The sequence below is a fragment of the Perissodus microlepis genome, chromosome 20, assembly GCF_051167445.1.
Source record: "Perissodus microlepis isolate ML-2025 ecotype Zambia chromosome 20, ASM5116744v1, whole genome shotgun sequence".
NCBI classification, from domain to species: Eukaryota; Metazoa; Chordata; class Actinopteri; order Cichliformes; family Cichlidae; genus Perissodus; species Perissodus microlepis.
Window position 1 is genome coordinate 10538122 of NC_140480.1, and position 16154 is coordinate 10554275.

The following is a 16154-nucleotide window of genomic DNA, read 5'->3' on the forward strand; positions in this document are numbered from 1 at the left end:
GTTTCCTTGCTTATCAGTGTAATTGCAAGGGAGGCATCAGAGAGAACAGAGTCGCTCGTTCAGCCATATAACACTTGTGAGACACACTGTAGCGGTTCCTATGCTCAGATGCATTTACATTTATACTTGGCATGGGGTTTCCTTTGTCTAGATAAGTTATTCAAACACAAAAAGTTTGTGATAAAATGTGTAAATGAGATCTGAGTGACCATTGAGGGGACAATTGCAGTTGATAGACTTATAATAATATATAGTAATAAAACCATATATGTACTTTCACATTTCAGAACACTGCAGAAATAATTCTAATACATTAGAGTTACAGTCAATCCCACTCCCACTGCCCACAATCCTGTCTCTTTTCTAAACACTTCTCTCGAGCTTGATGGAAAAGTCAAGACAAACGAAATGTGACTGTGAAGTCAAAGAAGACAAAAAGAAAACAAAAATCTGCTCAGAAAATTTGACTGCTCATGCACTAGGCTACATAATTATGCCGCGGCAGGTGTTCTTGATGTGGCTCGAGAGCGGTGAACCTAAAAGCACCGCTCAGATACTTCACCCTGTGCACACTGCGGTGTTTTATGCAGGTCATAAAGACGGTAACCTGGTAACCAACATCGGAATTACCGGTCACAAACCAACTCTCATGCTCATTGCTCATCCTGCCATTTAATATGATTTTATGAAAGCAATTGTTACATGTATGAAAAATAAATAGGCAAGTGTTAGGTTTAGAAATCTTCCACCATATGCTTACAAGTCATCCAAGTTTCAGTAAAACCTAGACACTGTACGCTATTCAAACACTACAATGCTGTGTTATGTTGAATGCACACACTCTGATCTGTTCAGACTAAAGGAGGAAGGAGGAAGCCCCAACGAGTATTTAAAGCATTCAGAGAATTTGACGGACTCCCACACTCAAAAAAATCTGTTGTTGGATGAACACAATTTAATCATGGCACCTTTTTCCACGTGATTTAACCAAGTACAATAACCCATTTTTGACCATGTCAAACCAACACATTTGACATTTGGTGGTTTAATGTAATCAGATTATGTTGGATCAAAGTAGTATACTTGCATTGACTTGAAGTGATTTATTTAAGTATGTAGAGTGAAATTTGTTTCAATTCATTCTACACAAGTTAAAAACTTTAGGAAAATGCAATGAAATCTTGTTGTTTGAACAACTACTTTGTTAATCAAGGCATTTACTGCTAGTCTTGCTTAATGAACCAATATGGGGGTTGATGATTTTGGTTGAGACAAACAACCATTTGCACTTACATTCATGGGTAATTTAGAATCACCAATTAACCCAACTCTAATTACACACTGCAAACCAGCCAGATTGTGGCTTTGAACCCAGGCCCTTCTTGCTGTGAGGTAACAGCACTAACCATCACACCACCAAGCTGTCAATCCAGGCTTAACAAAAGTAGGAAAGCTATGATTACAAGGCTTGATGCAGAATTTTCTGTACGTTTTTGTCCTTGACAGGTTAAACCACAATAAATAGCGATAGCATACACGTGGTGTGGGTGTAGCTGTCTGCCTCTTAAAACTCCAGTGATTTTCCTGCAGTTTGACATCTAATGTGATCTTGCGAATTTCGTGAGTCCAGGCAACTAACCACTCTTACTAGATTGTATCATGTCATCTCAACAAGAACAAATTAAGTTTCTGAATTTCATGCAGATGCTATATGATTTAATTACGTTCACCATAGAAACATGAAATTATTTAGTTCAAATTACAAGTTTGAATCTTGTACATGCAACAACCACCCAATTTCATTTTTTTGAGTGCATCGTGGATGCCACTCAGACACTTCTGGGTCATTACACTGTTAATCCTGCATGTTTCCAACCCTCATGCTGCAAGTTTGTAACCCAAGCTTTCTGTTACACATTTGTTGTATCAAGTACTCAAACCAGGAGAACTTTGATGTTATCGTCAGGGGTTATTTTCTCAAATGTGGCAAAGCTCCTGCAGAACCGTTAAACTGTAGATGCTTAACTGTTTTCACAGACGACTGTTAGCGTGACATGTGAAAATTGGTTGACTGTACCTTTAATGGTGACTATCTACTATATCCCTTGCAACCACAGTGGCTATGGTCAGACGGACGTGCTTCTAAAAGTATAATGTGGCCAGAATGATAGAAATAGGGTTACTTTCTAGAATATTTCTCAGCCAGAAGACAAATAGAGCAGAATAAAAATATTTTTCTTGTGTCACTGTAACTTCAGTGCGGAAACAAATCTCCTTCATCAGACTGTTCACTTCTGACACAACTGAAATGAACCCTGTCCAAACCACAGCCGTCTTTCTGAGATGTAATATCCCTGTTATATATTTAGCTACTATTTGCACACTGCCAACTCTCCACTTGACATTCATGATGGAGCCAGATGCGGCTGATAGATTTGTGATATCCGAAAGCAGAACCCCGAGGATGTGGAGATGGATGGACGGAGGAAGGAGGTGAAGGGGGAACACAATGGGTTTGGGAGAAGGGGAAGACGGAGGCTCTCTCGAGACTGTGAGGGAGGGGGGGGAATTTGTGTGTGTGTGTGTGTTGGTGGGGAGGGGGATTTTCCTTCACCTCTCCATCTCCCATCCTCTCATTCTCATTGCAGCCTTGCTCTTTCTGTCCCTCCTCCTTGATTTAACATGAAGCTTTCCTTATCTCTAAGACACACACAAACACACACACATACATACATACACATACACATCTGCACACACACACACACACAGATGAGGTTTTGTCTGGAGGAGGCAGCAATGTGAGTAAGAGCAACAGCTGCAGGGATTAGAGACAAGGGAGGGAAAAGGAAGAGGGAGTGTGAGTGTGTGTGTAGAGTCTGGACAAGAGAAAATGTTGCAAAGTGAGGTGTGTGTGAATTTTTAAGTGTGTGTGTGCAAGGGAAAATACAAAAAAGTGGTTGTGGGTGAGAAAGACAACAGAAAAGAGAACGAACAAATGTGTGTTAATTCAAATATGTGTGTGTGTGTGTGTGTGTGTGTGTGTGTGTGTGTGTGTGTGTTAGCAGCTCCACCACAGACCCTGTACATCTCACAGATCTATAGCAAGCACCTATATAATGGTTTGTTTCAGCTGGGGGAGGGTTTGTGGTTTAGTGAGCAGTGAGTGGGAGATGTGTGTGTATGTGTGAAAGCATGTACTTTGTTGCTGGAAACACCTGTAAAGCTCACTTCTCTCTGCAGAAGTTTGTGTTTGTCAGGAGAACGTCAGAAAAAAAAGAAAGAAAAACCTGGGTGTGATGAGAATACAGAACAGCTGGTATTTTGCCAAAAATCACAAATAAACATCTGGAGCGTGGATTTCTGCCATTAGACGATTATATGTTTTTAATCATAACTGCGAGGGGAGTGGGGATAACGGCTACAAATGTTACTCAGCGGATGTTTGCATGTTTAATGAGTCTGATACAGAGTGCGATGATTTCTTGAATTTAGTGAAACTGGAAACTGGAGCTTTTGTTTGGTTATGTTCACCTAAAGTCACCAAAAGGTCCACTGAGTAAGTAGTTCATATGATTAGATAGGATTCCTTACTGAGAGGTGAAACTGGTTCTTGTAGTCTTGAAGTTATCGAAGAAAAATGTGATTCCATGACAACTGGACAAACACAAGTCTGACGAATAAATGAAATCGCTCAAAATCTGTTAAAAGTGTCTAATTTTCCACAACCTAAGATGTTTGTTTTATTTGGCCTTGTTTTATTCAACTCTAAAGCTATTTTGTTTAATACCACAAAGACAAGCATCACTTTGAAACTCCCCTAATGAGTGAGCTAATTATTAGCTCTAGGTGAAATTTTTACATGTTTGCAATCTGCTTATGTCTTGCTTTTCATTATTTTAAGCTTTCTGTTGGATTACTTCTTCTTCAGCTCAGTGTGGTGGTGTCTTTCTTTCTGGAGAGAACGTATTCTCTCTGTTCCTGTGTGGGTTTCCCTTCAGGCTCTCAGGTTTCCTCCCACAGTCCAGAAATATGCATGTCAGACTAATAGATGATTCTAAAACGAGCATAGGTAAATGTGAAAAAACAACCACAAAGACCATTTGCACAAGCTATGATAAGGTCCTATCTGTGTAGAAGTTAAGTGGCTTCTCTCGGTGCATGGAAAACATGACGTCGTGTCGCCACCAAAGATAATGTTAGCACAAAATATTGACTCTTGTTTTGAGCTTCTAGTGCTGACAATCTGATTAGCAGCACCTCGGAGCATGGAGCCTGCTACAGCGGTCAGCTGGTGTTTGCTACAAGTATGGCATGTTCACTGATCTGGATAGGGCCAGTGCCATAGGGTGACTTCAAGCTGGTGTTCTGCAAAACTGAGCCTTCATACCATCTCCAAATTGAAGACCAACTTTTAACATAACTGGGGATGTCAGAGACAGGCCATGAAGTGGGAGTCCCAAGAAGATGAGATCCACAAGACGACCGTTTCATCACTCTGTCAGCACCTAGGAACCATAGACTGCAGTCAATGTTTGCAGAATGATAAGGCCAACGGCTCTCGACCCAGACAATCCACAACAGACTAGACGCAGCCAATGACCGGTTGGTCCCAAAGGGTTGCCAGGAGGCCTGCCATAGCTGCCTCTCACTGTCAGGCTGGAACCTGAACATGTAGAGAAACATTGTGTTCAGTGATGCGTCCAGATTCAGTCTATGGTAGTTGGATCGTAGGGTCAAAGTGTGGAGAAAACACGCATGCCATGCTGATTGCTGCACCAATAGGGTAGCAGCTCTCGGTGGAGACAGTTTTAATGGTACGGGGCAGCAGTGGAAAAGGCTTGTCATCACTGGAAGCATTACTGGAAGAGATTCTGCAACCATTGGCAATTTCATATCTCCACAGCCTGGGAACAAACTCGGTCTTCAAACATGAAAACGCTCACCCCCACAGAGTTGGGATTATCAGAGACTACCTCCAGACTTTGGGATGGCCTGCCTGCAGTTTTGACCTCAACCCCATTGAACACCTGTAGGATCAGCTTGGGTGTGCTGTTTGTGCCAGAGCGACAACCACACTCATTGTGATGAATTCTGATCCACATATTACAACAGAGGCCCCTGATTGTCAAATAAATAAACTGTTAAACCTTCAAACTTCAATCATTCAATCCAACAAACGTTGAACAAGAATCAACAGCAGAATAAGCTGTTAAGCATTAGCAAAGAAGATCTGGGAAGTTTTTCATGGGCACAACTCACATACTCAACTCTGCTGCTCAACCCACAAATGCATTTTCCTTACAAATGTGAAAAATCTGATAGATCACATAGAAATATGATAAGTGCCTCTCACCTCACTCACACTAGAGTAAAAATAGGACAGCAGCCTCCTTGTGGTTGCTTGGTGATTGCACTGAATGTTTTTTTCATATTTGGGGACAGATGACACACAGCTGGTCGCCCAGAGGTTGAGCATGCAACACTTGACCATTGTTGATCCAGGCTATTGCACAGGTTGCCTGCCTCCAAGCAATCATGGTCCCACTTGGATTCACTGCAGTCACTCTTAGACAAAGTGGTTAAGGTTTGCAAATAAATGCTGCGCAATTTATGCATGCAGACAACAATCAATCAATCTGAGTCAGTCTGCGTCAATGAGTGTAACTCTGCAATCTCGTTGCTGTAAGGAACTCAACTCACCTGGTTGCCAGCTGGTTGTATTCTTGTTATACTGCTATATAAAAGCAGAGTTCCATTGAACCTATGCCATTTCACAGTTAAATGGTCATATTGTAGCAACACGTTGCAGACGGCAACAGATTTGCAATTTTCACCAGTTTATCAGAGTTACTAGCTGAATTATCACAAAAAAATTGCATGTATTTGTCATCTGGGACCTAATTTAATCACAAACTGATTAGACTGAGTCCATTTTATTGTTGTTTTATTCCTGTCTTGATGCACCAAAGTAGTTTTGAAGATGGCAACTGACTAATGGTTGCAGCCCCGTCTCCATATTTAAAGCAACCATTTCAAAGGCAACAAAATGGCAAGTTCATTGCACAAGGTTGCAATATTTTTGGTTGTACTGCAGTCTATTTTTTTCTCTAGTTTGACTGCAGCATTGCTGACTAAAGAGAAACACTTGGGATTTTAGCAAGAGTCTAACTGTATCCCACCTGTACTGAAAATACTAATGAAACTACAATCATGAATTTAGCTCTTCTAACTTTAAATATGGTGACAGCTAGAAGGGCACTTATACCCCTTTACCACATCTTACCAGTTACCCCAACTTTTGCCTTGTACCACTGTATTAGGTCAGTTTTCAAACCTGCCCATTCCTAAAATGTGGGCCCAGTCCCAAAAGACACCACACCAGAACTTTCACAGCAGTATCATAATTGGAGTTAGTGGAAAAGATATATCAGAGAAAATGTCCTCGTCCAAGGACATTATGCATTATTTCAAATATTTAAACACAGCGTATAAAGTACTGTGTTTAGGCCTGCTAGGGTTTGTGATGATAACATACCCCCTGTGTCATCCCTGTGCAGTACCATAAAAGTATCTGTCCTGAGGTAGATTTCAAATAAAACACAGAGCTTACTTCCTGTTCTTGTGATAACACACTCAAAGTGCAGACAGACAAGACCCCGTGCAACACAAACAAGAACAAGACCTCCATCACCGCAAACAAGCAGACCAGTGGGGAGAAGGTGCTTTGACACACTGATGGAAGCGGAAAACCATGAGTGAAAGTCTAGTTTATTTAGATGAAAATATGCACAATTTTTCCTGCGACCATCATTACGTGTTGCTCTGGGACTGTTTAGCTTGGGGGAACAGCTCAGTGAGGGAGTCATCAAAACAGGAAGTGCTTTATGTAGCTGAAACATTCCATTTTTAACTCTCACACAGGCTAGCTAAAACAAATAACACAGACCCAACAGACCCAGGAGATGACAGGCTGGGGTTAGTGTATTTAAAGTACATATATGTGTGGCATCTACAGTGTGTGTGTATGTGTGTGCTGTCCAGCAAGTACGTTTTAGTATGTGTGAAGCTGTTGTGCACATTCTTGCATGGGCTTGCAGGTGTGCATGTGAGTTCATGTGTGTTTGTGTGTGCATACCAGCCTCCCTCCTGGCCCTGCAGAGGCCCTCGGGTCTTCTGAAGTCATTTCCTCTTTGATGGGGGACCTTGACTCGTTGCCTGCACACACATAGAATAACAGTGCCCTAGACAAAGGTGGAGTCTAGGACTTCAGTCTTCTAAAATGATCCATACGATGCAGTTAGATCAACAATAAAATTAATGTAGAGTAGAAACAACTATAATAACTGTCCTAAACGAAAACCGCCACATCTGTCCAGTAGTTCCAGTAGTCTAGCAGCAGTAGCACACTTGTTAAAAAATAACGCAAGTTCTTAAAAAGGTTAGTTAAAGAATTGACTCTACTCTGCTTTAAAACCTCTTTTAAAACCTCATGAACTCTTTCATGGCATGCATTTTTAATTTCTCTTTGCTATTTGGGCTGATTGGGACCGATTTTTTTTCCTGATTTTTTTTTTCCTGATTTTTTTTTTCTGAGACAAATGAGAGACACATATGAGGACATTTGTTTCAAATTTCGATAGAACATGGAACATATCCACATATTTGGACGCCAGGTCCTAGGAGGTTAAGAATGCTAATAATAGTTAAAGTAGTACTGTTAAATTTAGGTAAGTTAACTTTGGGTTCTAGCTTGATTGCCAGGAAAAACCCAGCAAGTCATGACAAGGTGACAGAGTTTACCTTTTTATAGCTCCCAGCAACAATGCTCACCGAAATGGTATTAACCAGCTGAAAAAGCACTTTGTGCAACACACACACACACACACACAAACACACACACTGTCCAGTTAAAATGGTTAGCTCAGTTAGCCTAGCATAAACATTGTAAAAAGTAGAAAAAGCTAACCTGGCTACACTCAAAATTTAGTACGCTATATGTTCTTTACTTCATTCTTACAGTTTTATTTATTTATTTAAAACAGTATTATATTCACTCCGTCACTACAGAGTGAGTTTTTTATTTTAACCTTTGGAGAAAGCCAAGCTAGCTGTTAGCCACTGTTTGCAGTGTTAATATTATAATTAGCTTGCCTTCTCCTTCACACAGCTACATGTTTAACAATGTGACTCTTCCTTCACTGTGAAAATAAAGGGATACACATTAATTACATAACTGTAATACATACAATGGTCATGTTCTACATTTCAGTTGTATGTTCCCCAAATATCTGATGCACAAGCTGATTTTTCTTCTTCTCTTCTCTGGCCTAAAAAGAAATGATCGTGCTATAAATATAATAAAGTTACAAATAAATGGTAAATGGCCTGTATTTGTATAGCGCTTTACTAGTCCCCAAGGACCCCAAAGCGCTTTACACATTCAGTCATCCACCCATTCACACACACATTCACACACTGGTGATGGCAAGCTACATTGTAGCCACAGCCACCCTGGGGCGCACTGACAGAGGCAAGGCTGCCGGACACTGGCGCCACCGGGCCCTCTGACTATTCAAGCTTCCCATGGATTGCTCTAACTCTCAATTCAATCCCGCTTATGTGATTCACTATTCTCCTGGTTTCTGGGTCCAATAACTACTGGAGTCTTCACACAACAACTATGTATATCAAACAAAATCTCAGCTGCATTCTGGATATGATTTTTTCCTGCACACATATGTGGATGTACTGTGTAACCCCTACTATTAGGAGGTTTTATGTGCACCAGTCACTCTGTGTGCAGTATAAAATAGTCTGTGTGTTTGTTTATATTTATGGATGTGCAGATGCTTCTTATTAGTCGCAGTGACAGCAGACTACTGAGACCCAGCCACTCCCAAGTGACCAGCTGAGTGATGGTGATGACTGAGCTGTGGTCAGCGCTGACGTAGACATAAAGCCGCGTGCTTCTGTGGCTTAAACTTTCTTTTTCTTTTTCTTATTTTTTTTAACCTATGGGCATAGTCAGATTAGTTACTTTTGCATCCTTCTCTGGTGTTTTCACATATGAACTACAGTTTGAATGTCTTCGTTAGTTGACCATATCTCCACTTTGCGTCATACTGCCATTTGCTGATGCAACAAAGACTGATAACCACATCCCCTTTCTGTTTCCACTTAAATTTCTGGTCACAATTTTTACCGACTACACTTAATTATTATCACTAACCCGTCATCCATAACCATATCACTAACACTAACTAATGTACTCCAAAATAATATACAGTCATGTGAAAGAAGAGCTTTCACAGCACTTTATGCAGTCCTAGGAAAAATTAAACACATCCGTACTGCTTCCACACAAATTCTGAGGATGCTGATTAATTGATGATCAGCAAAAGCAAAAGTAGACATTATTGCACTTTTCTGATCTGGAGCCCTTTGGTTTGTGTGTTAACTCAGTGCTAAAATCTCCCTAGTGGATGCCCCAGCAAATTTGTTCGTTCTCAGATAGCATGTTAGACAAGTATGACTAGTCTCAAAAGGGTTTGAAAGGGCTGCCAGGAGAACATGAGAGTTCAGAAACAATGTCATTTTACAAATGGGAGAAAATTGGAGATGTTTGGCTATAATGCACTGCACAAACACCTCATACTGAGTCCAGCACGATGGTGGAGGGGTGATGATTTTGGCTTGTTTTCTAGCCACAAGCTCTTGGTACCTTGCAGTCACTTTAGTCGACCATGTAGTTCTAGAGTCAGATGTAAGGCCATCTGCCAACAGCTAAAGGTGGGGCCAAACTGGACCATGATCATGCAACAAGACAAAAATCAGGATTACAGCAGCAAAACTACAACAGCATGGCTGAAAAAGGAAATAATCCAGGTGCTGCATGGGCCCAGTCACAGTCCAGACCTCAATCTGATTGAAATACTGAGGTGGCCCCTGAAGAGGGCTGCACATAAATGAATCCCACATAGCTGAATGACCCGAAGCAACCTTGTAAATAATAGTGGGCCAAAAAGTCACTGATAAAGTTACTTCAAGTTATTACTGCTAAAGGTGATTCTAAGCTACTTAATCATGTGGTGTACTTAGTTTGACTGCACAGAATCCTTATAAAGCCTTTGACTGTATCCAGCAGTTAAACCAACACCCTTGATGATATTTAGACTCAACAACTGCAAAAAAAAAAAAAAAAGAACCAACAGTAATAGAAATGTGGGGGAAAAAAACTCCCAACTTTATCATCTGAGTAAGAATATGAGTCAGATATCATCATTGCTGGAGCATTGCTTTGTCATCATGCACATGTTTGAGCCCCATCCTTAGTAGTGAAACCCTATTCAGTTTTAGGTTGGAAGACACAGACATTATATGGATAGCAGTTGTTGAATGAACACCAGTAAGAGCAACCCAGAGATTGTAAAGGTTTCCTGCAGAGTAGCTATAGCCAAAAACAAACAAAAAAACCATGGGTGAACAAAACAATTTGCTCGCCCACTATCCCCCTTGGTGCAATCCGAGCGGGTCGCCCACCCTGCAGAAAAACGATTTCCATGAATGTAGCAGCAGTAGTAGCAGAAGTAGTAGTAGATCACCATAGCAGACAGCATGTTGAACACAGGTCAAACCAAGAAGTCAGAGCGGAGGAGGGTTTTTTTTCCTATCCCAGAATTCCTTACAACCCACACGCACATCCTACAATGACAGCCATCGAGTTCAGCTGCGAGAAAATAAAAAGCATGAAGGAAAGAGTTTTTGAAAGTGATGACAGAGATTAATGCCCTCTTTGGGGTAGCTTTACATAGGAGAGGTGGCGGGACAGCAAAGGAGTCAGAATGATTTGCTCCACCGGCGTTTATATAATTGTGATGTTTTGGTGCTAATTGCTCCAGGAAATTACAGTCAGATTAAAAATGGAGAGCAGTGGATAGCAGTGGTGCTTTTCTATTGTGTCTAAAACGAGACCCAGTTTGTCATTTTCAACATTCGCTGCAGAATGGGAAAAAAGATATTTAAAAAAGAAAAAAACAAAGAAAGAAATAAAGAAAAAAAGAATTATGATCTTTGCCATCTTCTTGTGAGGGGAGGTGGGGGACCCTCGGGAGGCCCTCAATAATCTTTAATTCCATTTCCCCAAAAAAGACGTTCCTATTTTTACCCGCGCCTCGATGATCCCCAGAGGGAAAGCACCCGCTCTGGGCTGTTTGGTTTTCCCGCAGATATGTCGTCCCTCAAGAAAACCCAAAATAAACATGCGGAAAACCACGAGGATAAATTTGGCTGCTTGTGCGGAAAAGCTTGGAGTCTCCGTGATTGCGCTCTCACATGCTTCTTTAAGGAAAGAACAAGGAGACAGATAGCTGAGAGGCAGAGGCGGAGATGAGAGGAACAAACAGAAAAATGGAGAAAAGCTGGGAACACATGGAAATGGGTGACATATAAAGGGCGGGGGCTGATGGGGGAATGTGGGGGACAAAAGTTTGTCTCGGAAGACTTTACTGTGGACTGAGCACTGGAAAAGTATACACCTTTCAAACTAATCCCACGGATGAGATGCGTCCTGAACAGGATGACCCTGAGGTTTATTATTATTGAAATATATGACCAAGCAGAACACATAAAAATAAAATCAATCTTTCACTAAAATTAACAAGAAAGAACAGAAAAAGAAAGGTTACCTCATGTCACTGGAAGATTTCCATCCCCCATTTCTGGAAAACAAGAAGAAAGAAATGTAAGTCATCAGATTCAACTAAAAATAGGCGTTCCTGTTGTGTACTTTGGAATTCCTGTTTATATGACCTCTGATCCGCACCATATCTGCTTTTGATAGGAAATAAGCCTCGTGCTCTACCAAAGAGACACGAATACCACCCTGTCGGGATGGTCGACAGGAAAGAGTCTCTGGAGGGGCGAGTTTTGATGGTGTGAGAGTTTAAAGATGAAAAAATGCTCAGCTGGAGGAAAATAATGAGGTCTGCATTTGGTAAGTAAAAAAAGATGTTTACTGTATGCACTGAATCCATCCATCTGTCTGCTCCACCCAAGGCTTGAACTTTTCTTTCTGAACAAACAGAGCCTCTCGTAGCACATGTTTCAAACAGCGAAGAGGAGAGTTAAATACCTTTAAACGGATCTTTACGCCAGCTTTGAACGGGGTCTGGGTAGTGTTGATGGGGAACATTTTTTTTGTGCAGAGGATTTTTTTTTTAAACAGGAAAAATTAGTCTTGACATTTTCAGTACAAAAAAAATGCATCCAGTCTAGTTTGACATCGAGGTTGGAAAGATCAAATTTGCAAAGATGGGAGGATCTGATAATCACTCACACTGTTTACTCTTCTTATCGGTATAAAAGCTGCTCTGCTCTCCTGTTTCCAGACCAACACGTCAACACCGTCTGACTTTTCAGTCAACTTTGACTCCAACAACTCCAAATTCAAACAACTGAAGCAAGTCCAAGTTCACGTCACGGAACATAGGAAAACATTCACCACAAAATTTAAAGAAGCAAGAAGAAGAAGAGGAAGAAGAACATTTGTCTGGTCTTATCAGCTGAGGCCCTGAGACCCATAATTCAATCAAAATGTGAAGCAAAACAGCCATAAAGAGATAGAAAACAATCATAATGACAAATGAATTGACCTAAATAAATAAATAAATCATCAAAAGTAAGTACTAAACTACAAAATTGTGAACTTCATAGACGCACCCTAAACATGCTACATGCAGGGCATTGGTTCACAAAGTACCCTTGTGATAACTCAGAGTGATAAGGTTCTATAAAAGGTCAATTTGAGAGTTTAGATTTAAGATTTAGGTTCGATTTTGTAAAATTTCACGTTGTTGTCATTGCTTTAAAAAAATGATGCAAACTCTCTTCCTTAGAAAAACTAAGTAGAGTTCACTAACTTTTGTTTTCTTAGTTTGTAGGGGTCGTGTTCATTATGAGTGGAGAGCACTTGGAGTAACTTGATTTTTCTGAGTGAGCAATATTAAATGAATGAGTTCAGCTGTCCAGGTTTCTGGACTCCACATTAACGTCTGTGTTTTGATCACTGCCAGGTGGGATTTTTGGAGTTTAATTTAGGTTGGGAATTTTAACCTCAGTGGCTCTTTTTGGAGAGACATTCAAGGAGCCATTCCAAGACCTGCAGGACCGGCACTTCCAGGTCAGCTGCCCCCAGCCCCGGACAGCAATACATTTGAAAAATTGATCAAGTTATCAAGGTATACAAAGATATTGTAATTTTCTTTCTTTCTTTTTTAATTAGGTAAGGGTATGTTAGGTTAACTGGGTCCATTAACTTGGAACTTACTGTTATTTGTGATGTGAGGAGAATGGAAACACACTCAGCCAACATCACTGCTTAAAATCTGGGAATTCAGAAAAAAGAGATGGTTTATGACTGAGCTGACCTGTTGTTCCCCATATCCCATAATAACGTCTCCACCTGCTGCTGGGTGTCACTTTGTTTTTCTTTTTTTTTTATAGTTTTGCTTTACTTCTAAGTAGTTTTGCCTTCTTGTGTTACCATGGTTATTTTGACTTTTTACCCCTTCCAGAGTCTGGTCAGGATTTTGTTTCCATAAGTGTCAGATTTATTTAAACCAAGTGGTGAGTCGCTTTGGTTTCATTGTTATTCGGAGGAGGAGGAGGAGGAGTAGAGGGAGAGAAGGACGAGGAAGAGAAGAAGAGGAGTGTCTGGGGTTTGGTCCTAGTCCCTTGTGGTAATATTTAATAACAAACATTAAAAATACCACAGAAATCCTTCACCACATTCCCACGCTCCGACTGGCCAGAACATACACGCACATAAGCGTGCAACCACACACGCACACATGTACCCCGCATACATACCAACGGTGACTTTTCTGCCTCTGGATGTACTTATTAACATACCCGTGCAATATAAAATGAATTCATATTCATATACGTGCACGCACGCATCTGCAGACACACAAACTACAGCGCGCACATGATTATCACAACCTGCAGTTGACATTAAACTGCATGTGTGAGTGTTAAACACAGCTATACAAAAAGCCAACACACAAACTAAGCGTGCAACACACTGGTTAATGTCAGAGTCGGTAAACACACAGAGGACAGGGACAGAGGACTGTCCCAGAAGTGGGAAATAACAACAGCGATACAACAAAATGTTTTAAAAATGATATCTCCAACCCACCCACACACACTGTTAAATATCCCACACATTATAAAGTGTGCGCAGAAGAGGTTTCACCCCCGTTTTCCTGTGCTTCACGTGGTTTTAAACGATCACAACCTCATCACTGATTATCACCCATTAAAGTACTATTAGATCTGTTATTATTAGTGCTGCTCTGACTCTAGTGTGTGTGTATGTGTGTGTGTGTTCATCATGTCGCCAGTGGCTTTCTGACCTCGTCTCGAGGTTTTGGTGATCCCAGCCAGAGATTCCTTTCCATCCCTCCCTCCCCTCTGTGTTTCACATGTGCGTCAGCAGCGTTACCGCAGCCTCTTTCTGTAACCCCGCGATCCTTCTCGTTTTAAACACCCCACCCTCTTGTTTTCACCCGACACATCTCTTTCTCTCCCTCCTTCCTCTTTCTTATATTTAGTTAAATTATTTTTTCATTCCCCCTCTCCAAAAAAAAAAAAAAAAAGAAAGAAAGAAAAGGGGGGGAAAAAGCCAGCCCTCAAAACTTTGTTTCACATTTGCAACACTTGGCTGAAACTCTTCCTCAGACCAACATGCAGTGGATGACAGATCCAGTCTGCAGCTTTATCATGAAATCGAAACATGCAGCCACGGTGAGCGTGAGGAAGAACACCCCCCACACACGTGCTAACACCTGCTGCTCTCTGGCAGCAGCAGTGGGAAATAACACTGGGGTGGAGGCAAGCAGACCGCCTGGGGCGGTCTGCTTGCCTCCACCCCGGGGGAAAGGGTAACATCTCCTGGGTCTAGGTGCCGTTTCCCCCTCCAGGGGCGAGGGTACCTGGACCTGGGGTATAGAGTTTGTTTGGGGAGTGTGATTGTGTGTACAGTGTCCATGTATGTCTATCCCTACATTGGGTGAGTGCTGAGTATTTGTATATGTGTGCATGAGGGTGGGAATGCATGTTTGTGTCTGTGTGTGCCTGTTTGTCTGTGTTTATATGTCAGGTCGGGTCTTACACTCCACCTCTCTGGGAACTCCCAGGCCCTCCAAAGGCCTATCTCCCCCCACCACACTCACACACACAACTGATGCCTTCAGGGGTCGGTGCGTTGGTGGTTCTTGGTGTCCGGGGCTGGGCGCTCAGATATGTACCAGCTCACTCCCGGTGACTACTTGGCGGGGCCTGGTGCCTGTTGCTCGGTCAGGCCTCTTCCGGGGCAAAGGGGGCCCTCGGGCCTCCGGTCTCTGGGCCTGCAGCTCGGTTCACTCTGGCACAGCTGGCTGCCGGCAGAGCCGGCGGGCACGCCACTGCAGCCCCCTCTGGCTTCTGCTCCGTGGCTACTGGGTGACCCCTCATCTGGGGCTCTCCTCAGCTCTTCCCAGGAGGGTGGCACGGATGCCCCTCTCGCACTCTGGGGCCTCTGGATGTCTGGAGCCTGGATCTCCTCCATGCCTGCTTCATGCCCTGGGGGACGGGGCTACATGGCTCTCTACATCCTCTAGCAGACCATTACATGGGGAAACCTTTTGAATACAAGCGCGCTGATCCACACAGGTGTGCACACGGGTGTTCACTGTTCATAGACATAAACTACACCTTTATTGGCTGCTATTTCCAAGCACATTGTGCACTGTCGGTCCTGCTTGCTACACTACAACATTCAATATTTAGTATTTACTGCTGTTTACACTTAGCTAAATTAACGTGATGGTGTTGTGTTTAGTATGTTGCTTTGTTTTTTTTGCTTGTTTTCTCTCCTTTTTCTCTCAACAGGTGATCCAGGAGATTTTTTTTGTCTTCTCTCTCTTTTTAAGTGCCCTCTCTCACTGTCCCTCTCCCCTTCTGTTTTTCTTTTCCTTCATCTTTCTTTCTCCCTTTCCTATCCCTCAGTCATGTCTGTCCCGTCTGTAACAACTGAAAATAAAATAAATAATAACAATAAAGGTTGATCAAATGGACCAATACGACAAGGCCGTGATGATCCATTTGGCAAAGTA